This window comes from Tribolium madens, unplaced genomic scaffold (genome assembly GCF_015345945.1).
Source record: "Tribolium madens isolate multiple individuals breed KSU strain unplaced genomic scaffold, Tmad_KSU_1.1 Scaffold_20;HRSCAF=117;Tcas5.2_LG4, whole genome shotgun sequence".
Classification (NCBI taxonomy): domain Eukaryota; kingdom Metazoa; phylum Arthropoda; class Insecta; order Coleoptera; family Tenebrionidae; genus Tribolium; species Tribolium madens.
The window spans coordinates 12,217,952-12,243,406 of record NW_025400985.1 but is presented as its reverse complement, the minus strand read 5'-3'; the positions used below and the strand labels follow the sequence as shown (position 1 = coordinate 12,243,406).

At 30.9% G+C, this 25,455-nt stretch overlaps 1 protein-coding gene across 3 annotated transcripts in view; it reads left to right on the top strand.

Moving 5' to 3' along the window:
- The first annotated feature begins 2,838 nt into the window (after positions 1-2,838).
- The window catches only part of LOC123004958 (ras association domain-containing protein 10-like), a 34,002-nt gene continuing 11,385 nt past the window's right edge, over positions 2,839-25,455 (top strand). For 2 of the 3 annotated variants that reach the window (XM_044398515.1, XM_044398513.1), the window contains exons 1-2: positions 2,839-2,966; positions 14,554-14,575. The gene's annotated coding sequence lies outside the window, so the exon portion shown is untranslated. The remainder of the gene's footprint in view (positions 2,967-14,553; positions 14,576-25,455) is intronic. The other variant, XM_044398514.1, reaches the window with a different exon arrangement.

Below are 25,455 nucleotides of genomic sequence, written 5' to 3'. Positions count from 1 at the left end.
TACCTATAAGAATTCTTCCTATCTTCATTTTGTATAAAATAAAAAAAATCTGTAAGAGTTAGTGAATCAAAATAAATAAAAATCGTTAATTACTAGCGCATAAATTCGCCGTGACTCCAAACCCACACAAAAGGGACCCTAAAAATCCATCACAATAACCTAGGTATAAAAACGATGAAGTCACTGCTTAGCAATGACAGTTGTAACCCATTGAATGCAAATTTTATTGGAAAAGCAAATAAATCCGAATGGAATTTTCGTCATTTCCGACTCGAGATCCATGTAATTTGCAAATGCCATTCATCTTGTTTCAACTTAATTATCTTGATGATAACCGCAAAATTCTTAAATTTGAACCAGCTTCAGGAAATGACAGAATTTCTGTACTATTAGTTGCCTAAAAGTGCCCCCTTCGGGTGGTGAAAGATCCGGTTAGCTAATCGGCGAAATTAATCATTTCCAATGACATCACTCGGGTAATTAAATGTTGACATTTGATGAGCAAAAGGTATTTGCTAATGAAGAGCTTTTTGAGCAAGTAAGAGCAAAAAAGAGCAAATAATACAGCTTTTTACTATTTTAATTGAGGATTATAAGTCATGATGTTACTCAATAAATAAATTATGGTAGTTTTAGTGGGACGGAATCAAAGAAACATGATAAACCGCAAGATCATTACTACAATATTGCGGTAAAATGATTTCCTTTTCAAGACGGGAAAAAAACTGAAATCTGTGCCATTTACGGAAAATAWGGACCGTAAATATCCATATTTATTAGACGATTCGTTTGATTAGATTATCAACGATCATGACGAGCTGAATGATAAACAAATAGGAAGTTCTCAGCTAGTTATGTTTTAATTAAAATTTTTCTCGCAGTTATGAAACCCGTTTTAAATATTTAATAAATGTCATATTATGATTAACTGGCACAAAATACACTCACCAAGAATGTGTCAAGTCTTACAATTCAACATTTTGAAAAAAATCAAATAAATGCCGCATTTGCAAACAAAGTCGYGATAAATCAAGGATATTTTTTCAATAATTATTAAACATGAGGAAAGTAATTTCCAAGTGTTGATAAATAATACTCCAGATGTTCGTACTGGGAAAAGTAATAAAACAGTATTTTGGTCACAAGTGGGTGGAACACAACGGAACTTGGTATTTACAACAGTCCGAAATAATAAATAAATAAATAACATAAATTGGGTTGAATAAACTCCCACTAAAAACGAGATAGATCCAAAATTTTGCATCACCAAGCCAGCTTATTTATTAGCTTGTCTGGCAATTGGCCTTCACCTCAAACTCCTCATTAGCCATGACCTACGCAAATCCCAAATTTTCACCATAAAAGATTGAAAATAACAATTCCGCCAACGTATAGAACAAATCGCCCAACACGGAAATGAACCGAATGAAATAATGAGCCGCAAAACCTAAATAAAGAGGTCGTGACTCGAGAAGAAACAACTCATAACAACAGCCGTCATAAAAATGCAAATTTTCACCGATAACCCTGCCTTAAAGTGCAGCGAATGCATCACGTTATTTTCACAAAATTCAATTAACCGGAATTCTTTCTGGTTATTCCAGCCATACGATAAATAAGTGAAGTGTTTTTCAGCTTCCGTTTAAATGTCATGAAAATCGCTCAATTAATTCAATTAATTAACCAGAGCAATTAATAATTGCACTGACAGGGTATGACACATTAGCGGTTAACGCCGATTTTTTGTAAAATAGGTGCAAAATATTCTAATCACATCCTTGTCRCGGATTTGTAATTCAAAAAAACTGAAATTTGTTGAGTTTATGCAAACCAGAGCTATAAAAAAATAAAACAAAGCTGAGAGGAGTGCCAACAAGCAAACTATAAACTTCTTTTAATAATCAATTTTTTATACATTTGGCACACTTAACGATTATTCTAACAGTGCAACATCTGCAGAATGCATCTGACACAAAGAAATTATTTAATGCGGTTTAATTTGTTGATAAATTCAGAATTTATTGCGTTGTAAATCACACAAAATGAAAGCTTGAATACAATATTGAACATAAGGATATCAAGTGCGGTTTAATGTTCCTATATTTTATCTTTTTCTCTTGAATAAAACAATAATTCAGGTAACTGTAATTTTAAATGAAATTGCAAAAATTTTGTCACCGGTTCAATCATGCTGAAACTTTTAGTGGGTGGATTTTTTCAGATAATTAACCAATCAATTTGTTCCGTTTCAGTTGTCAGGTTTATAACTTTTTCTTCTAACATTATTACAAGCAATCACTAATCAGTAATCATTATTTAATGCAGTTGTGCCAACATTTATGAAATTTATGTTGTTAATAGTTGTGAATATGAAATAACTTGTATCTATTTATTCCAATGAGTTGCAATTAACTAGTTCGCAAATTATCGGCGAACAAATTGCATGAGAATATCAATAAATTTATTTATTTTAATTTTCTCAATTTATTCCTAATTAAATTTGAAAAATTTACTAGTGTCACTTTTATCAGCCAGACCACTGATAGTGGTCTAATTTCTGGCAGCTCGTAACCTTGAAACGATTAGCTTTTTTGCATCGAGCTTTCGGCCACAGAAAATGCAAAATCTGGAAACGCACAAAAACTAGTCTTAGGCTAATTATTGGAGTACTTGTCCTCGTTTTTTGGTGACTCATTACATGCTGTCGCAAGTTTCCTGTCAAAAAGCAAGACAATACAAAAGATAGGTAATGTTTCAGCATGCATAATTAGTAGTATTAGATGTTCTACGCTGTCTATGCAGACTTCAAGTGGGGAGAGCTTTCATTGAACGCTCTTTCAGTCATCCATGGTTCACCCACCAGTCTTTGACCGACTGTTGTAGTGAGTGTTATAGAGATTTGCTGTCTTTTTGAGCGCTCTGACATGTGGATTTATCTATAAAACTTTGTGCAGCGATTTTTTCCGGTAAGTCCGATAATTTTCAAACAAGTATTTTAGTTTCCAAAAAAAAGTTTGACTAACCCTGAAAAAAGTCTTAGTTTTTCGGGCCAAAAATCCTTTCACTGAATCCGGTTAACACATCGCATTGTTTCAAAAATTGCGTATAATGTCATTACGTAAGGTGATGTTACATCTCGATCCTCAACGGATCTTCATGTCGGACGGAAACGGAAATCCATTATTATAAATCCGTTAAAGGAGCATCTTCTCATTTTTCAGGCGATGTGTTCTAACGCACCGTTGATATCTCTGAGTTTATCGTTCGTTTTTTAATTATTTACCAAGCGTAACAAGTGTACCCCAATCCACCTGCTTCTAGGTTCATGGTGCAACTGTCATTTCCGGTCTAACAGAAATTAAATGGCCTCTTGACAATATAGAGAAACGTGATTATTTCAGCGTGTGTTACTTCCCATGGAGGAAGTCTGTTATTCATCACCGTTTCCGCTAATTGACCGAAAAATCGCTTATGATTTCCTCCCGCCGATTCCGAATAATGGCAACTGCTTGTTCAAGTGGAAAACCACACAAAGGAGGAGATTTTTCAAAATTTGGACGTGGTTGATTTCTTCGAACAAATTGACTGACAAATAAAATAGTAACAGTTGATCGAACATTTTAGTAAATCGTCACCGCAACGGAACGTTTCCATTTCCATTGAAAGTGAATTTTCTAAAGAATTTTATCTCCATGCAGCAGATGTTGATGCATCGCTAAATAAACATATTATTTCGCATACAGTTAGTTTTATCATCGGTTTTTCAATAATGAAGAGCTAATCTTCCAAGCATTGCAAGTGTTGATATAAAACTCCTCCGACGTTTACGACACAATAAAATAAACTAACGGATTATTATATTTGCCCAAAAAGTACCAATAAAACATTGAAACTTTAATCGTAAAACACGCTCGTAAAATACGACTCTGAAGATGTCTTCTTCGTGGTCCTGCAAGGCATCGAAATCACGCAGAATGGAGAAAAAAAATTCAAGGACGTTGGACTATTTGCACGCAACTGCATTGTCCGACTCAAACCAGACGCATTTTTTCGCAAAACAGACACAAATACGGAGAAAAAATCACTTTTTCGACAATGACCTCGCATTCAAATCACTCGCAGAAAGGACGAAACCTTCAAAGATGATTGAAATTTAATCGTAATTAAAATCTCACTTTTCACTCAACAAAAATACAGGACACCAATTACGAAAACGAAAACTGAAAACCTTCACTTAACAAGCAAATTAAATAATTAAGTCTTTTCTGTCATTTCGTAATTATTGGGAGTTGAGCAATATAATTGGTAAAATTGCTAAAAAAACGATTTTTATTTTCTTACTCTCCTTGGACAACTTGAACTCTCCGACATTTATTTTTTCGATTTTTACGACTTCATTTGTTACTTCTATTAAAGACCGGAATGATGTATCCATAGTAGCACAAATAAATAATAGTTATATAACCACATAATATAACCGGTGGCTCAAAAATGTACGTCTGTATATAACCAGAGTTAGGGTCGGACAGAAAGGTATAACCAAAATATATGCATGGTTATATTTCGGTTATATAACCGCCCTAATATCTCGCTTATGTTGCTTTATATACGCGAGGTTATGTTTTGGTTATACAGGGTGTGTCAGAATTTAGTAAAGGTATACAAAATTTTGCCAATAAAAGCCAAAAATATAACATCAAACAGAGCTACAGTTTAGGATACAGGTTTCTTGTTTCCTCTTCTAATAGCCTGTAACAGAAAAACTTGGAAAATTATTTTTTCAAGAGAAATAAATAGACTCAACGTGCAAAATTTTAACTCTCATAACTTCGAAATTTTTATAGATAGAATTTTTTAACATTTTTTCCGTTTTCTGGTATCTTACCTTACATGGATGGCATTTTTCTCTGAGGTGCCAGCTCTGGCGCACTCTGTATAATCTACCTTGTACCGCTTACATTACAGTTATATCGAGCGATCAAGATAATTTGTAATAGAGTCATCTTTGAATCCGAAAACGTATGTCTGTGAAATGGCAAAATGGGCTGGAATTAGTCGCTGGCGTATAAATTTATTTAAATTTAGTTATTAAAATCGTCATCTTTTGATCATACCATTTTACTTTTCTGCTTGTCATTTTATTTGACGTATCACAGACATACGTTTTCGGATTCAAAAATGACTCGATTACAAATTATCTTGATCGCTCGATATTTCGTTATCTAACTTTTATATACTCGTGGTTATATTGCACTTATATAACCATTCTTATATTTATATAAATATAACTTTCGGCATAAGATTTATTACTTAATACATTTTGTAGCTCATAAAATGTATTACAAATTAATATTACATTTACGTTACATTTTTTGTTGCCTTTTTTCAGTTTTTATGGAATGATGCATGGCGTTTTATATATTCGTTATAAAACCGTTGCTACATATGCCAAACATAACCATGGTTACAAACAATATATAAGTTTAATGAAATATACGTTATATTGTGTAACAAACATAACGGTTATGTATACGTCATATAACCCTTGCTAATTACCTCAGACATAATCATGGTTAAATAACCGATATATAAGCTAAATCTAACATACGCCATATTGCACAAGAAAGATAACGATTAGATAGATACTCGATTAGATATGATATCTGTTATACTATGTGTAACCTTTGCTAAGTATGTACCTACATACGCCAAATCTAACCATGGTTATATAAACGTTATATAAGCTGAATCAAACATAACCATGGTTAGGTTCGTGTATTGCTGTTATATAACCTCAATATAATTCCCCAATGTGCTACCAGGGATTAGTCCGAGTTATCGTGGGTCATTAAGATGTGCGCAATTCCCAATATGACAAAATTAATAACAACCTTCAGTTAACTGTTAATTTCGATCATTCCTATCTGACAGTCGGGGGCCCCCATAATTTACCTGGCACGAACGTTACCGCGAAGAATTTCAGCGAAAAGTGCGCACACAATAAAATTTCAGCTCAACCAATATGACCTGGAATTCTCGTGTGGCGAAACAAATATTGAGGAACGTGACGGTATTTGACCAGCTCATAAATCTTAAATTATTACGAATTAATTAATTTCGCGTAGGCACACCAAATTATTTATTAGTGTAGTCAGCACGAGCTAAAAATTCCGAGACAATCGTAATTGAAATCGTTTCTGTTTCTGTAATTATGTCTTTAAAACAAATTCGGATTTGCATTTTCCTACTGTAATTATGCTAATCGCATCATTACTGAGAAGGTGAATTACTCAATTACTCAAATCAATTAAATAGGTCGGGAACCGTTTTTGCGCCAATTCGCGCAATTGTAAGTATTAATTAATCGCTGATAATTAATTAACACTGTTCTGCTCCCAGCACCGGATACATTTCAATTAGTAATGCGACATTTTTGAAATTTTGCAAAATTAATATTCCGGAAAATGAATGACTAATGACAGCAATAAAGTAATTAATAACCAATCTAGTGTTGTTTATATTGCCAGGTGTGATTTTTAAATGACGATTTTTTGAAAAAATTGCCTTTCAGGTCATTGGCGTGGTGTCACCTTAATTAAACCTACGTGAGCCAAGTCCCGGAGCAATTACCATTAATTTTTATGAAAATGTTTATTTTTAATGTTACTGTGTCATGTAATGCTTATAAGTGTCGATTAAGTAGGTTTGTAGAAACCAAGTTAAATCAAATTCAAATCAAACGGCTAAATAATATGCAAAAGAACTCGTTTTACTCATGCGTGATAGCAGCGTATTAATTAAATCGGTAATTAACAGGGCTGTAGCAAGAAATTGCCTAAGTTCTGAACAGAAACTGTGAGAACGTTGTTTTTCCGATTTTTTTCTAATATTTTTTTTTAATGAGTTGTATAAAAAACGTCGCGAAAACCAGCTGTCTTAATTGGGGCGAAAAAAAATGAATTTACTTTCGCACCTCGGATGTCATCTGCTCGGCCATAAGCCATTTTATGGCAAAATCCAGTGTTACATAACATCTGTTGACTAGATGAGAAACAATTTTGGAAAAATTCAAATGCGAGTTATTAAAATTATCATAAGTGTCTAATTTTAATAAACTTGGTTTATTAGTGAGTCTGTAACGTCAGTGAAGGTGCAAAACTGCATATAAATTCGAATTTCCTCAACTTTTATGATTATTCATTGCATGTAGCAATTGAACAATTCAAGACGCACTCGCTTGCGTAACTGTTTTCTGCCCACACAATTAAATATACGTACAATAAATGGAATTCAATGTGAGCTATATGAATAAATGTGGAATGTTAAGCGATCCAAACGGGAGAAGACAATCATTTATCTTGAAAATCGATGGGAATTTCTAAATGTGATACAATGTATTACAAAACCGGTGGCCTACACTTCTTTAATTAACTGGATTATGGTGGTATGAGCTTAAATGCTTTTTCTCTATTGTTTTATATTAGAACAAAAGATCGGTGTGTGTGGCATCGCGATTATTTATTACACAATTGCTGTTCCAAATAAAATCAAACAAAATGAAAATGAAAAAGCAATGAAATAACGGAAAATATGGCCCATTATGGGCCAGATTTCCCCACCGATAAATTTTTAAGAAAATATTTTAATTGGTATGCAAATGTATGAAAAAAAAACAAAATTGAAATAATTTCCTTGGAAAAGCCTTATGAGAATAAAAATTAATAGCCGGAAACAATGTTGCACAAATTTCTACATATTGTGTGAGAAAAAAAGTAACGGTATGTCATGTTGTTGCGTATTTTATTATGTTTATACATAAAAGATTTTCACTTACTGTACGTTATTACATTTTATGCATATAAATATTATTATTAATGATAATAAAACACTAATGTATGCATAAGTACGTTTTTCAACTTGCATTTCAGTCGTGAGATAAGAAATGGCAAAAGAAAATGTCTGCATCTATAATTAGCTCAAAACTAAACAAATTGCTCACGAATTTGGCAATTTACCACTGAACTTTTTCAAAAATTAATTAATCAAAATGTCCATATATGCCCTCTAAACACCTATTTCTAGTAGGTAACAGTGAAATGCTAAAAAATCGTATTATTTTTCCAAATATTTTTTTTCTAATTTTCAAGTTCTTTACTACTGCTTGTTTTCACTTTTTCACGATATTTTCACATTGAAATAATATTGATTTTTTCATAAATTAAATATAAAAAAGTGATAGTTTGTCGAAATTTTAAGTCACTTTTTTGAGTTTTGAGTTCTTACTATGGTCGTATGGWCCTACGTTTTTTGCAAAATTTTGTAAATTTTTGCTTTGTTTAGAATTTCTTTAATAAATTTAGTATTAAAAATAAAAAAATAAGCGTTTGCACCTCGATAAACAAGACGTTTATCTGTGGTTTGATAAATTGTGATGCTCTTATTTAAACCAAAGAAATCAAATTGAACAATTTTCAAAATAAGTAATTTTGCTTTTTTTTGTACTCCAAATTTACAGCTTTCAGTTTTTATGCTAAACTTTAACCAAAATGCAGGAAGAAATATAAGTAATGTAATGCAATGCAAAAATATCGACATTTTGAATAAAAAAAAATTTTTTGAAAATAGTATATTATATCACAAGTTAGAAAAGAGATTTGTTTATAGCCGAGCTGTTTATAAATAATAAACACCAGGCTATAAACATTATCTTACCGTGTTTTATATAACATTTTTTTCACGACTAGAACAATTATTTATTACCCAGAAGCACAACGGTGAAAAATATATCAGGTGTTCGAGGCAGGCTTGGATATAGGAAATTAATATGGAAAATTAGTTTTTATTTTTTTCCGGCTGCAGAAGTAACCAAAATCAAAATCTGATTGATGGAGCTTGGAGTGCTTGAAGAGGGCTATCTTATCGATATTTTTGTCCATTTGGGCGAAAACAACCCTCAAAAAAACAAAATTTGAATTTGCCGGGTTAGCGTCACTATGAAACTAACTATAAAGTCATTCTTGTCAAAGGAGAATTTGTCAGAATTTGACTTGATAGTACGTTTCTTAGTAACGCTAACCCGGCAAATTCAAATTTCGATTTTTCGTGGGCCGTTTTTGCCCAAATGGAGTTAATTGAAAAATCTACAAAAATATCGATAAAATAGCCCTTTTCAAACACTACAAGCTTTATTAATCAGATTTGAATTTCTATTACTCCTGCAGCCGGGAAAAAATAAAATCTAATTTCCCATGTTAGTTAATTTCCTATTTCCAAACCTGCCGGTATAACCCTACTCAATGGACATCTTGCCTCAGACGTAACATGTTGTGATTCACAACTTATATTTTTGTTAATTCACTATTACCTACGGTAATTAATTACTTACCTGAGTTATTATTTTACTCTTATTATAAATGAGGTTATGTCATTTTTGTACTTCTGCAACTAAATATTAAAGGAATTTTCTAACTTCATAATATGAAACATTTGCAAAAAAAGGAAAAAAAGTGTTAAAACTTGGCTCACTACCGATAGTATTTTAACAAGAAATAAACCCATTTGTTGTTTTGACTGTTTTGACATAGACAGAAGAATTAGAGTGGAGGTTATTCTGATATTTTTAATGAGAAAATTTAAGTCTTTTTAATTTGATGTATTTACCCGCCTCTAATACATATTACCCATGGTTGATAATTGAAAATGATTATTGACTACTAGGAGAGAAAAACAACTTCACATCTTGACGTCTATTATTTATTATTACCTATTTAATTCTTTTTTATTATTATTTTTTATTTTTCTTTATGTTTGCTTTTATTAAATGAAGAGACAATAATCTTGTTTGTGATTAGAAAAAATTGCTGACATTTTCSAATAGATCTCACTTAGCCCCCATGTGCCACCCCTTGTTACGCCGCTGGTGACCCGAGTGTCAGTGAAAGGATACTTTATGGAAGTATCAATATAATATGATCATTGCGTACGCTGAAACGGTTTTCAGGTGCGGTTTTTAATAATCGTCATAAATCTCCTTCGTCACGATCACTTTACAAATGAGTGGAAAAACATTCAATTAGATAGTTGGGGGCGACTTTGGGCCTTGTAAAGACGCACATTAGCCGACCCATTAAATTGCTGTAAAGTGCTACCGTTGAAATAAATTATCGATTAGAGACTTGATAAATCAATTACAATGTTGTACATGTGTGCCATTAACCGGAGTTACGCATTCGATTTTTGCAATTAATTGCCCAACAAAAACATAATTTTGAGCCTTACTCAACGATGGAATTTTTCTCGTATCTTTATTGCCCCAGCGGGGTTGGAATGTGGCCCATCAAATACACCTTTGTTTCCGGTGGGGACAACAAAGTGAAACTTTCATTTTTCGATCATCAAGTCGAGTCGTTTAGCCTTTTATTAAATTTTATTTTGGTTTTGTCTAACGAGACAATACGTCACGATCGTAAAAGTGAGTGTTGTTAGACGATCCCAATATCAAAAGAATTTATGAGTCACGTCGTAGGCACTTAACTTACATTACCATATAATGCGTAATGTTTATTTTCTTTCCTTTTTCGGCGACATTTCACTCTTTGTTGCCAATTTAGGCACTTTTACTTCCTGCCATTATTCAAATCTAAATTGGAGAGAAACTCGAAACGAATTTTTTACCCTTGGCATCTCTATGAAATCCACCTGTTTAGGGCAAAAGTCGGCCAAGCGCGGCCCTCCGTTCCCCAACTGTCGCTCGCAGTAAAAAGATCGTTACGTTTTGTACACTTGCATAAAAGCCACAGGTTGGTTTTTTCCCTGATTGCACTGTAATTACGGTTAAAAAATAATGCAAGTCGCCCTTGCAACCACTACTTACATTTATACATTTCTGGGAATTAGGCAACCAATGATTACGTTTGAAGACAGGATGACACAAAGGCAATGTCACATTMGGGTTTTTGCTACGAGCGATTCTTTTTAAGAATAGCAATTACGTTGTTTAACGCTTTTTCACGATCGTTTTATTGAGAAGAAGATCATAATTAATTTCCACAAACAGTGGTGACCTAAAGGTCCACTYGTTTAGTAATTTTAAAACGAAAGATGCCAGGTGACGAATAGCACGCATTCCGGTGATGAATTTTCCGCGAAGTGGTTGCGACAGATGGCACAATGAGTTTATGTGCGACAGGTTGGGACAAGATTTGAAAAAATAAAAACGAAAAAATATAGTTTTATTTGAAGTCTGAAACACATTTCCTCGAAATTTTTAATTTTTGAAAAGATTAATGATTAATATATCAGGTGTATCAAGTTTTATGCACACTCGGAAAAGTACAGGGTGCCCCACGTTTTAGGGCTGGGGCAAAAATAAATATTTTCAATTGATTAAAAAAGAATTTTGATAGTGCAAGCGTTAATTTGATGTTTTGATATTTTAACAAATTTTTACCGTATAGCGGTGAAACCTTAAAAATTAAATTTGGAGAAAATTTCAATTAACTGGAGTTTTTTTACGTGATAAATTTTTTTGATTTTTTTGTGGTATTTGTAAAAATAAAATAATGATAAAGTTGATAAGTTTTGATTAATTAACATTTTAATATTAAAAATCTGACACTTGGAATAATTTATGGGGGATTTGCGGTAATTGGTGATCAGGCCAGAATTTCTTGACAAAAGAAAAAGGTCTGCAATGACATTTACGACGTACCCGATCTCTATTGTGAAGCCTGCGCTCTGTTGTCAATGCATTAGCTGCACATCATCCCAAACTTAGCCATAAATTACCAGAATTCCCAATTTTCAATATAAAAATTTTAATTACTCGAAATCTATTATTCAATTTTCACAGTTACCATTAGAAAAAATCAAAGAATTTTATCATGTAGAAAAGATTCCAATTAATTAAAAAAAAATCCAAATTTGGTTTTTAGGGTCTCACTGACATACGCAAAAAATTTTGAAAAATATTAAAGCATCAAATTGAAGTTTATATGTAATATCCTCTATCGTTTGCAGTAGCAAAATTTTTTTAATCAATTAGAAATATTTATTTTCGCGCCGGCCCTAAAACTTGGGACACCCTGTATTTCTCCAGAAATTGCTAAAGCACCGAAAAAGACGAAAAAAAACAACAGTGGTAAATGTTATGGTAAAAGTAAAAACGCTCTGGCGCAAAAATAGAATTTTCACTTATATATTTAGTAATAAAAGTGGTCACTTTTGTGACGTTTGCGGACAAAATATATTGTGTAGTGTAATTAAAAAAGTCACAGGTGGTTTAATAAAACCTTCAGAAGATATAAATAAAGTATGTTTGGCCGCTGAAAGTTATTTCAAGTTGTTTCAGTGTTTTCACGACAATAATCTTGTTCAGATTTTTTTTATAATTTTAAAATAAAAAACAGAATTTTAACACACTATTTCATAAACTTTACGACTACATTTCTAAGTCAAGATTTAAAAATCATCATTTGTTGCAAATTGTTAATTTATTTTTAAAATTTTGTATTGTGCTACAATTAAGTGAATCACATTTTTTTACCAAAACTGTATTTTTGTTTATTATCAACTTGAAGATATATCTTTTTGTATATTTTACTAATTTTATTATTAATAATAAAATAATTAAACCAATAATAATCATATATCACTAACCAATTTTTTTTTTATTTTAATTCGAAATTTCTAGTACATAGCTCAAAAATGCTTTGAAATAGAACTTTTTAAAAATTTCAAAATGAAATAATTTAATTGCGATTTTGATGCACACATCTTTGTGAAATACAAAGTTAATGAAATGCGACTCTGAGAACGAAAGGAAAAAAATTCTGAGCGGTTTATTTTAACTTAGAATCATACGGATAATGTACCTAATAATAAATGAGGTTATAGGATCAAACATAAATATTCTAAACTAATTTTGTTTAAGCATCAGTAAAATTTATTGTAACACAAGGTACTAAAAATCCAGTTTTTGATATTTAATTTAGAAATAAAAATAATATGTTAGTGTTTTCATGCCTATTATGTTGCTCCTAGATAAATCAAATTGAAATTATTGAGCAAAAGTTGTCTAAAAACGTTCAGAATAAAAGAGAAATTTAAAATAATTGCTTTGAACAGCTTAGACTTCTTGTCATAAGTCACGTGGCTATAATACAGGGTGTTTCACACAACTTTACGAGGCTTGCGCCTAATATACACATCCAATTATACAAAAGTCACAGAACACTGGACACAAAAAATACACTTCTAACTATTTAATTTTTGGAGACCCATGACAGTAGTTGTCAAACTAATCACTGTTTCATTAATAGTCAYAAACTGCAGTTTTTCAGAAACAATTATCATTTGTTTTATCAAGAGACGGCATGAATATGATTCTAGTTTATCTATCTTAATCACTAACTAACTAAAAACGTTGTAATTTTTTAAAGAGTGAACAAACTACAGAAGATTATTCAATTATTCAAAATTTGTAATCGAGTTTGTATCGGAATATGTATTATTGATTGTATCTTACAGGCACAGGCTTCGTAAAATTACGTGAAACACCCTGTATCTCTTTCTTGGTTGAACAACGACAATTTCTAGGTTTACTTTCTTTCTCTAATGACTGAAGTCGATTGCCGAAAGAGTACGAATGGCCCATTTTACACTGAAGGATCAATAATTTTTTCAAAATATTCGACTCAACAATGCTGGAAAATAAAAACGAGATTCCTTATGTGTCTATCTATGTCAAGTTCAAATTCTCCTCGAAGGCTCGTATTTTTTAACTGTATTGAATGACTCCACTGAACGGTATTTTGCAAAAATCAAACACGACCTCGTGGATCGTTTATAAATCATAAATTTTATTCATTTGTAACAAAACAAGAATGTAAAATAGCTATAATTGATATCGATATGTAAATGTAGAAAAAGCGGAATAATACACGTCTTGTGAAAATAAGATAACAAATTATGAATATAAATCGTTTAATTACATGCGACGTCGACTCAAAAAGCATTAGATAAGAACGTAATGAAAGATCACAATGATGAGGGAAACTGGAAAAACATAATGACAGTCATAATCAAAGCCAAGAAACTCTGAAGCATTTTGTTTTTTTATTTTCTTTATTCGATTTATTTTCCAATGTGAATAATGCAATAATTCGTTCATTGTTTGATTTAAATGTAAATTTATTCCCGAACTCAACAGATATTGTCCTGAAATTTTCGAGGTATTTGTGAGAACCTCATTATCTCGTAATAAGTTCGACGTTTCACCTGAAACTCACTTTCCTGAAAACAATGAAGATTTTGATTTTTAACAAAGTTGAACGGAAATCCGACTTCTGAATCACGCATACAAGCACGTCTCTTGATGAGAACAACACTATAAATTTGTCCGTCTTTTTTCCTCTTCGGGTGATAAACCGATGACATGTTGTCTGCGACACTTGGAATTTTAGTTAGTCCATAAAAATGTTTTATGGTCAAGAAGCATTTCTTACATATTTCAACACGTCCCAAAAAATTTACCCATCTTGTTTCTTGTTTCAGGTCGAAAGACGCAACAAGCGTGGTAAGTAGTGTTTTTTTCACAGATGATTTACATAATAACGGCATCTCGCGTAGAAGCAAACGCGGTAATTAATTTAATTCCAGGGTTAGCGATTACAAAATAGAAAACATTACTGAAAATTCGTGATCAGTGAATGGCACCTTTGCTGACATTTCTTGCTACAGCCCTCCTCTCGATTCGAAAGTATTGTTGTTCGCTTTTTAATATTGGCATCTTTTTCTCAAGTATCGACAAGTGAAACAACAAATCGAACATTTTTGCACACAACATGGCGATAAAGAGGAGGCGTGCAAGACAAACTACAAAACTATAAGACTTTATAACGATTTTATGTCACTTTTTTTGAGTTTGAGTTCTTACTATGGTCCCAAGTTTTTTGTAAAATTTTCTAAATTTTTGTTTGGATTAGCATTTCTTTAATTTTAATATCAAAAATAAAAAAATAAGCTTTTGCACCTCGATAAACAAAAGCTTTATCTATAATTTGATAAATTGTGTTGGCCTTTTGTTAAACCAAAAAAAAATTGATTAACTTTCAAAATAATTTTCATAATAAATGATTGTAATGCAATGCAAAAATAAATCTGAATGAATGAATTAAAAAATTCTTCAAAAAGAGTTTTTTGTAATGTGGACGTCTATTATTATAAACAAGATGTTTCTTATTGAGTTACTTATTTTTAATTTTTTGTACATTTGCTTAAAAATAACAGATTTATTATTTATCATTTTCTTATAAGTACATTATGGTAGAATCGTAGTAAAATTTATGTATTTGTTATAAAATAATATCAAAATAGATATAATATGTAATTTAAACTCAAACAATTTGTTGCAGTACATTTTTGATCAAGTAGTGTAAAATATAGGCTGAGATTTTTCATTAAATTGCTTTTTTAAAGTTTTATGGCGCAAATAAATTCATAAAGTTAAGAAATTAGTTTTTATATTTTGCGTCTGAAAGAAAGCCTATTCCAAAACCGATGCTTTAATGAGTCATTTCAACACCAATTCGGGTTCAGAATAGACTAATACAATTTACTTTCTAGAAGTTGGTGATGGTGATTTTCAGCGGTGTTTTGAACGATTTCTCTTTTTTCAGGTGGTGTGCATGAAATTTTTGCAGTATTCATTGTTAATTCAACAAAATTTCGAAAAATCCTCGAGACTTGACACTTTGAAAATGGAATTTTTTAAACTTTGTGACATCTATCACCAACCACCACCTTCTTAGGGCAAAAGTTCCTACAGTTTGAAGAATTGACCTTTATGTTAAAAAAGTACGTAAAACGCGCAAAACATAAAAAATAGCATAAAAAACTTGTTTCATAAGTAATTTGTTGGAACTCGTTCTTTAAAAAACTCGCACTTCGCTGCTCGTTTCATAAACCTAAACTAGTTGCCTTACGAAACGCGTTCTTTAATACTATTTCAAATTTTTACATCAAAAATTACTATTGTTAGTCAAAATATTCTAATATTTTGAGCAAATTGAGTAGTTTTAAGAGTTTTTTTTAACAAATTAGGCAATTGTCTCATAAATGTTTAGTGTTTTCATGAACTTAAGAAATTTTGTTGTTTAGTTTCTCATATTTTTAAATTTCTATCCCTTTTTTATTAAATATTTTATAAATTCATGTTTATTTTTTTAAAAACGTTATAAACAAAATCTAAATAAAAAATTAAGTTTTTAACGAGTTGATATTCAAATGTTTTTCTAATTTTGATTAATTTGAGACAAAAATCATTACCGAAGGTGAAATATTTTTCTAGTTACGAAAAGTGTGACTAGTGATATTGCTGAAAAGACAAATCATAATGAAAACTACAAAACTATCAACTTTTATAACGATTTTATTTCACTTTTTTATTATGCCACTACCTTTTGTAAAATATCGTAATTTTTTGTTTTGATTAGCATTTTTATAGCAATTTTTAGCTCACAAAAAAATAAGCTTTTGCGCTTCCAAGCAAGACTTTTTGATAAATTATGATGCCCTTTTAGTAACCAAAAGAAATCAAATTGAACAATTTTTAAACTAAGTGCTTTTACTTTTTTTAATTCCAAAAGTGGAACAGAATCGACATTTCCAATCAAAATATATTCCTTATAAAGTGTTTTTTGTCATCTTAACGTCAATTTATTTTCAACAAGATGTTTTTTATGTATTTGGTTTTAATTTTGGTTTATTGACGCTAAATGGCCACGTGGCCGGTCCAGAAAGCAAAAATAACGGTTTTTCAGCTCCTAACGGTGTGAAAATTAATCTACGATGAAGTTTATAGACACTTGTAAAACACAAAGAACAGGAATTGGAAAATATGACTTTGTGTTATAAAAGGACAAGAAAAAACGACAAATGTTGATAATAAATGGTCTGGTCCATTTTTAGCATTTTTAATTGTATAATTTGCATAACAAAATGACCAGTTATTAGAGTAAATCATGACAGTTGCGTTATTTAAATTTCACTTCTTTTCTCGATTCGAAACTCTATTGTTTCGGTCTCGCTAGAACACACGAGATAAAGTAGAAGATTAAAAGAGCAACAATAAACTAAAAAATAAGAAAATTAAGCACAAACTGCTTCTCACACTTTTAAAATAGACTGAAACGATTGATAAGTCGTTACGCACGACACTTGTCTTGTAAATTTCCGGTGAACAATAACCGATTTTTTAAAGGAGGTCACTTGGTTAATAGAAATGGAAAGTGATCAATTTCCGAGTTGATAGACCAAGTTCGTTGGTCTTGATTACTTTGTGTACTTTATCAAATGGCATATAATTTGCGAAAATGACCGGTAAGTATCTAATCTTGAAGCCGGAGTAATGATAAGTTTCCGGGTAATTACCCGAGCTTAATTGAAATCGAATTTCCGGTCTATTGGGTCGAGATTAGGGACCAGTTAACGCCATTGTTGCCGTAAAGAAATCGAGATTTATAACTCTTGGGGTTTTTCTTGGTTCACGGGCACGTGCCTCTCGCGCTTGGCCGCCTACGATGTAGCTACGATTGCTGGAAGGCATCACGGAACACAGAAATCTACGATCTTTATCAGATGTGTTTCTTTTTGATTTCACGCAGTAACGTCATCGGTGCACATATCGCGTGCAAACTCTCGCAAAAATATCAACAATGTATTTACATTCAGCTGTCATGTTGCAATTATCGTAATAACTGCGATTATATTATTGCAAAATTTTATATCAGGTGCATTGAGCGTTTATAACTCATAGGCTAATCGCTGCGTGGGTGTAATTTGCACTTGCATGAGAATTTTTTCCATCAAAGGATCACGAATTTGGTCGTGAGCGAGGATTTCACTTTTTATCGCGTTTCATTGACATTTACGGCAATTTTTACACCTATAATAATATTAATTAAGTTTCACGAGGTATAGAGATGTTAAACTTATCACAACGATCTAGAATGTGAGAAATTTTAAATTCCTCTTGCGACACTGCCATTTTCATATGCTAATATTTTTCGAAATTATTACCTGCGTTTGAAAAATATCTAAAAAGAAAGTTTCACTCACACAATTTTGCTTGTAGCGACAAGAAAATGACTTGGAAACTGCAACAATTGCAGATACTGAGCATTTTTGAGCAATAACTAAATCTATTATTACAGTTAGAAGACTGAGTCTTGTCAAATTGATTTGTCTCACAGTGCAATAAAAATCTATCGTTGATAACGTTTTAAATTTTTAATGAATTCTGTTATGTTAGTTTCTTCATTTTTCACTTTGATAACCATTCTAATTTCTTATACAGTTAGTGAAAATATCCTCAACTGTAAATAATTGCGACAATAAGCAAAATATCACCAGCATAAAATGTTTGCAACGCCAGGAATTTACTGAGTTGGATTATGAAGTTTTGTACGGTCAGGTGCAAGCAAAATACACCGCAAAAATCATCTTTCTTACATTCTCAGAATGAGTATTAAAAAATCTCAAGAAATTCCAAAGTAGCAATTTTAGATTAGGTACTTTTAAAATAAAATCTGTCAATGCATTAAAGGCAACTAGCCCCGATTTTTCATAAAAACTTTGAAAATTTTGCTTTTTTCAAAAATTGTAAAAAATGTCTTTGAATTGTCAGAAAAAAATAATGGTTGTAAGAAGTTGTTTATTTAAAACAATGGCAACAATTAAAAGCTTTGTTTTTTTTTCTAAATAACCTTAAAAATCGGTGTTTAGTTTATTATTATAAGAAAACGTTGAAATATTGTATATATTTTTCATATACATAATTTATGGTGTAATAAAAGTGAAATATCAATAAACAAAAGGTCGTTAAAAACCCTATTATTTACTAATTTCTTTTTTACCTTTTTTTTGCTCTAATTTTTTTGTATGAACATCCGACGATTATTGCAATTTACAATAATAATTAAAGCCGTAGCAATAATTAGAACAGTTGCTTTATTTTACCTAACCTTGCAAACCAGTGTTTTAATCGTCACTTTTAACACTCAAATAAATTAGATCTTTTAATAACACAATATAAACTGGCAATAATATAAATTCTAATAACTTTAATAATTTTTTTGTAAATACTTTTTTTTGTAAAAATTAGATCCTTTTTTTGATCTAAAATTGTTACCTACTCCTATTTTTATAAAAATACTACGATTCTTTATAATTTACAATTATAGCAGTGCCACTAATTGAAAACTTTGTTTTTTTAATAATTACCTTGCAAACTGATATTTAAATAATCATTTTAACACTCAAAAGCTTTTTAGGTACTCAGTTTTTTATTTTGATTGAAAAAACGTAGAAATAGGTACTTATTATAAATATTTTATCCGCAAATGTCACAAAAGTGATCCCTGTTATGACTAAATCTCATAAGTAAAAGCTTTACCTTTCAGCCATGCAGTAAAAATTCTATTTTTGCACCTAAGCATTTTTACTTTTACCATGAGATTTACTTCTTGTCTTTTTTACAGCTTCAGCAATTTCTGAAGAAGTAGGTACATTTTAGATCATCAGCATATGACATTTTGCACTAACTGCACTAGTTTCGAAAATCTCAACACAAATTGCGATACTGACGCGTGATGTTCATTATTTACAAACTCCCTGATTATTTTGTTTAATTACTTGCTAAATATAATAGTCTTGATCTTTATTCTAGATCTGAATACGTTTGAGGATAAAATAGTGTATGTTATTCGGAGTAAAAGTGAGTTATGTTGCTCAGCTGAATTAATTAAAATAAACGTTCAACTTAGACACATAAACCACCACTTTTACTTCAAATAACATAATATACTATTAATTTGTGATTTAGAAAATCCTTTTATTTATCTTTTCTTTAACAAAACTTTAAAAAAAATTATAAAACCTTGGAAATTTTTCTATTTTTTGGTGGAAAATTATTTTTTGCATAAAAATCCTACATTTATTACAATTCACAATTATTACAATAATTGGAAAATTTGCTTTTTTCGAACTAAATTTTAAGTTAAATAAGAATTTAAATACAAATATTTAGATACTTTGTCTTTTTAGCTGTTGCTTGCCACAATGCATTGATAATTTATTTTGGGGCTTAAAAATGCCTAATGTTGAATCTCTGCTTATTATTCTTCACATTCTTGCTTCTCCTTGCATACCCATACTTTATTAAAGCAGTCTTCTGGAACGAAGGAGAGGCAGAAATAAAAGGTTAACGATTCTCGTAACAATACCAATCAGGCCGACATATGTAGCTACATATTATTATGTTATAATTTTTTCTTTTTAACGACTTGTTGTAAGTAAACAATGTGTAATTTTGCTATAATACCGGTTAAGCTTCTTAAAAGCGTCCAATTAACGACTTGACCGGACGTTTGTAATTATATTTTTTCCCATGGGTGACAAAAAACGAATTTTTCCCGATTCTGTGTGAACTAAATGAATCATTTGGAACAAAATTAAGTCTGGACATAAACACATGGTATTACAGCAAAAGCTGTCCAATTATGACTTAGTAGAGTTTCAAATCTTGTTATGCTTGTAATTTGCTTTGCTTGTCACACACTCTGCCATCTTCGTTTTCTTTGTATCGATTTGCATATTTGCTCAGTAGAATATTTATTTGCGTTTGCTTAGTGCTACCGAAAAGTCTCCTCACTCAGGTGCTAACTAATAAATTATTAAACCAACAAACATCAAAGCTGTGGACACCGTTATAATCCGACAATTTCTACACTAGAATCGATAATGAGGTTATCGCAATATTTTATTGTCAGACTAATAAGATGCAAGATTTATAGACCTAGAATTTGACAACAAATAAGTGAAATCTTGTTAATTTCACAAAATCAAAAACCTGAAGCCTGGAGCTGACAAATCATCGTGAACTTCAACCTTCACCCACGAGTTATGACGCAACCTGATTTATTAAAAAATTAAATAAATTGCAAATTTTATGCTTGTCATTGAAACCTACTTTGTTTTGCAAAGAGCATTTTCCTTATTTTCTCGAGATTGATGGCCTTCCTAAATAGGAATTCGCCCATACGAAGTTCATAACGACAAATTATGAGACAATTTAATCAGAACGACTTGGATCTTTGTTCAAACGAGCAGTAAGTTATTGTCAGATTTAATTAGAGTCTTTCCGAGCAATTTTTCTTCCGTAACAAGAAGCTGATTATACTGGAAGTCAGTGTCATGTTCTCATTATGTACGCTAAAGTGGCTAATGATTAATTTTAGGTCAACGCACTCCGAGGGCTAGTTATTGTAGCAGACAATTTAAAAAAATATTTTTTCTACGACCCTAACAGAAAGTAAGTTTTTCCACCCCAATTTCAGAAAGGAAAGTGGGCAATTACTTCCCTGGAGGTAAAAGATGGAAAAGATACACTTTTCTCCCTTGTAATATTTTGGAGTCATTTTCTAAAATAAGAAATATTTTACGCAATTTGAGTGATTTTACATTATTTAATTTGAGTGACTCTAACAATGAAACAATCCTTGAGGCAAATTTAGTTGTGTAAAAATTTAAGAAAACATTACCACATGCTAAATTTTTCAAAGAAATTGATAACAATTATAAAAACAAAAAGCTTCCTACCGTTGGTTAACTTCAATCTGAAAATCTGATTAAAAAACTTTTGCCATCCAGAATCAAATAAACATTAAAAAAAAAAATAATAAAAAGTGGTATTTGCAAATTGTTTTAAACAATTTGAAATTATTCAACATATCATTGCTGACTACAAATTAGTGATTCAAGCAAATCTTCTTATTATAATATAAACAAAAACGGTTGTGTATTGAACAAAAAAAAATGTAAAAATCACTAATGGCCAGTTTCATAATCGAATTTAAAGGATCTTTATATTAAATGTCGTTTAGAATGTGCTGGTTACTACGGACTTGTTGAGAAAAATTTCACATTCTAAGCCAACATTAACTTCAAAGTCCCTTTAATTCGATTATGAAAGTGGACCTAAATTATTATCCAGAGTAGGACCAGTAAAAAGAAATTGAAAAAATTGAAAAAAAACACCGTTGTCAATTTTTTCACTTGTTTATACTAATTTTGCGTATGGCGAAAGAAAAATATGAAAGCAGTTTATAATTTTGTTGTAACACTATTCAAAAATTTCGAAAACTTTTGGCCCACTAGTTATTTGTTTTAATTGGTTTTTTATTATTATTTTTTATTCTTTTGCTACTCGATTTGTTATGGTCATCAAACCTATAGATAAATACCTATTTAATGTTAGATATCGGAGTTTTAAAATAAATAACGAAAATAAAAAAAAACAATAAAATATTTAAAAAGAACAGAAAATCAACTCAGAGTAATTACGTGTTAAAGAGAAAAATACCAAGTACACAGAAAGTATGGAACCATACGTTTATTAGGTACTTAAACTTTTATTGATAAATGACGTAGTATTATAAAAATGTTATATTTCTCAAGAATAGACTTTTTCTCATTTTCTGTTTTGTTTGAGTTCTGGAAAAATTTTTAATTTCTTCAAATGGCAACCCACTCTAAAAAAAATAAAGGCATAAGATATTTCTCAAGAATAACATTTTTCGATTTTATTTTGTTTCTATCAGTTTTTCAAAAGTTTTATTTTTTTTGCAACACCTTATACTATTTCTATAATGCATTTAAGCTTACATTTTATTATGTTGCCGTTCAAATACGCTTCATCTATAAAGTACGTCGTCAATAGCATCATATCTTATGATATTTCTGATTCAATATTAGTGTTGCAAAAACTCTTGAAGACAACACGAGTTTTATAATTTAAAAATCTCAGCCAATTAAATTCTCGCTCTCTCCGATCGCTCGAATTTAAACTGTTTAGAAAACTCAAAATATTTTTTTTTTACAAAGACAGTGATCTAAAAATTACAAAAACCGAATATAATGCAGATAACATTTTATTCAATTTTTATAAAAAAATTCATATAAGTTGCTATTTAAAAAAAATCGCAAAATTTCATTCTCAAAACACGATCACATTTTTATAACACTTTAATCTTTATTAATTATTATTTTCTGGTCCCATACTTGTTCACCTTATGTGTTTTTTGTCGCGCTATTATAAAATTTGTTAATTAGATTTAATTAATTTTTTTAATTCGTTTGCCACTAGATTTATTTTGATTATCAAACTTTATAATAAGAAATTGGCATTTTGAAATAAATAGAGAGAACTAAAATTGAAAATTGTCAAAATAAAAATAAATAAACAAAAAATCAACTCAAAGTAATCCGGTGCTAAAGAAAAAAAAATATATAAAGGCAATTTTGCTTAAAGTTAAGAAATCGACAAAAAAACTATAATTTTCCTATAGTAATCCTGAAAATGGTCCATATTACGCCCTCAACTATCGTAACACATTCTCAATATTTTTTTCCACACTGTTTGTGAAAGAATGACCCAAAATACGTTTAATCCAGATATTTTAACCTTTTTTAGAGTTCTTTATTAAGTGATCAAGAACAGAGAACATAAAACGTTTTAAAATTAGCGAAATTGATGCAAATAAATGACGATAATTTTGTCTGTCCAACTTTTTCGTTCTTTTGCCGGTTTTGCAGAATAGGACTTGTGGGCCATTCTCGACCAGATGTTCGGCTAATAACTTGGTTTGTCGGCGTTGTACCTTCTTTGAGATAAAATCGGTGAAATGTAGTAAATCAAAAGAGTCCAAATTATTTATGGCAATAGACCGCTTTGTTCGCAAAGAACCGTAAGAAATGTGCCAAATTAAATAGCAGAAAGCAATTATTTGAGCGAAACGTTTAAAGAAGATATAAATCACGCAAATTAGTTACTGGGAAAAGAGATAAATGTGATTATACGAACTCGATATTCGTAATGCAACTAACCATTTAAAGTGTTCTTTCTGACATTAATTAACAAAGACAATTTATGATTGATTTGATTAATAACTTAATTGTTGGATTAAAATTGTATCCTTACAAGTCGATACTCACTCTACATTGTCTCCGAGCTATGGAGTAAGCAAAATTAATTACTCCAAGCATAAAAAAGTACAATTTACGACATTGTTTATAGGTCGTAAAATCAAATGGCGCATTAGTCCTTTCTAATACCGTGTGTAATAAAAATCAATGTGACAAGTGYGCAAAAACCTTGCATTGCTTGAATTCAAAATAATTTGGGGTCTGTTTCCCAAAACCGCTCTCTATGATGTACATACGTTAGTGTATAATCAAAGCTCGGCCACAATTTATGGTTTCATGAAATCGTGAAACGGCGTTTTTGATGTGGCCAATGTTTTTTTTATAAATTACAGTTATTTGGTGGCCGCTCTAGTGCTTAAGGCCTCTCATTCATTTCTTATGTTAATTCACGAGAATCGCTTTGACGTGAGGAAACTCCATCTCGACCTATTCTTTTTCGTATTTTGTATATGTGTTGTGTTTATTTTAATGTGGGCTTTTTAATGTTATGCCGCGGGATGATGCACGCGATCACACACCTGGTCTTTAGCTACTGGGTATAGTGGCCTCGAAATTTTTCTCCACATGGTTTTGCTGATTTATTATTCATTGTTTCTGCCTTAACCAACCTTCGCCAAAGTTTTAATTGACATCTTTCTAGGTTTGTCTGGTGTTTCACACCAAGGATGAAACAATGCTGTATTCGAATGGAAAAATATTCGCCATCTTTGACACTCCTTCCATAACAAATTGATTCCATAATGTAATGGAAATCGAGTAATTGAATTGATCTTTATGCCAATTGTGCGACATTAAAACTGCTTAGAAAGCTAATGACACATTAAGGAAATCGCTCAAGACCTCCCTAGTTGCATAGTTGTAGAAAAAATTACATGTGTCGTCCTAAATTTAACGGTAATTCTGTTGCATATGAACAAAGACTCGTTATTATTGCAGTGAGTAATGAATCAGCAGCTTTGTGTGTTGGCAAACGGTAATTTCATTCATTATTGAGCCCTATTGTACCTTTTAGATAGTGTCATCAAGATTATGCAACAAACTTGTGTTATTATCCAACTGTAAATAAACGGTTTTACTAATTGGATTGCTAATAAAAGTCTATACTTAAAATGCCAGAAACGACATCTATATCCTGTTGGAAGCCAATAACAATATTAAAGCTCTTAATTATTTTTTTAACAAAACTTATAGCGCACGGTATTAAGATTAACTCGCAGATAAGATGTTGTTGCGAGCCACCAATAACCATTACAAAAATTCACCTCAGTTTTAACTGTCTTCACTACTGCATTATTATGTAACACTTTCTAGCTAAATGCTTGTGAGAATGTTTCATTATCTGGAGATTAAACTTCAATAGAAATGAAAAGTTTGCATCGTGAAAAGAATAAATGCTTTCAAATTATTTATCAA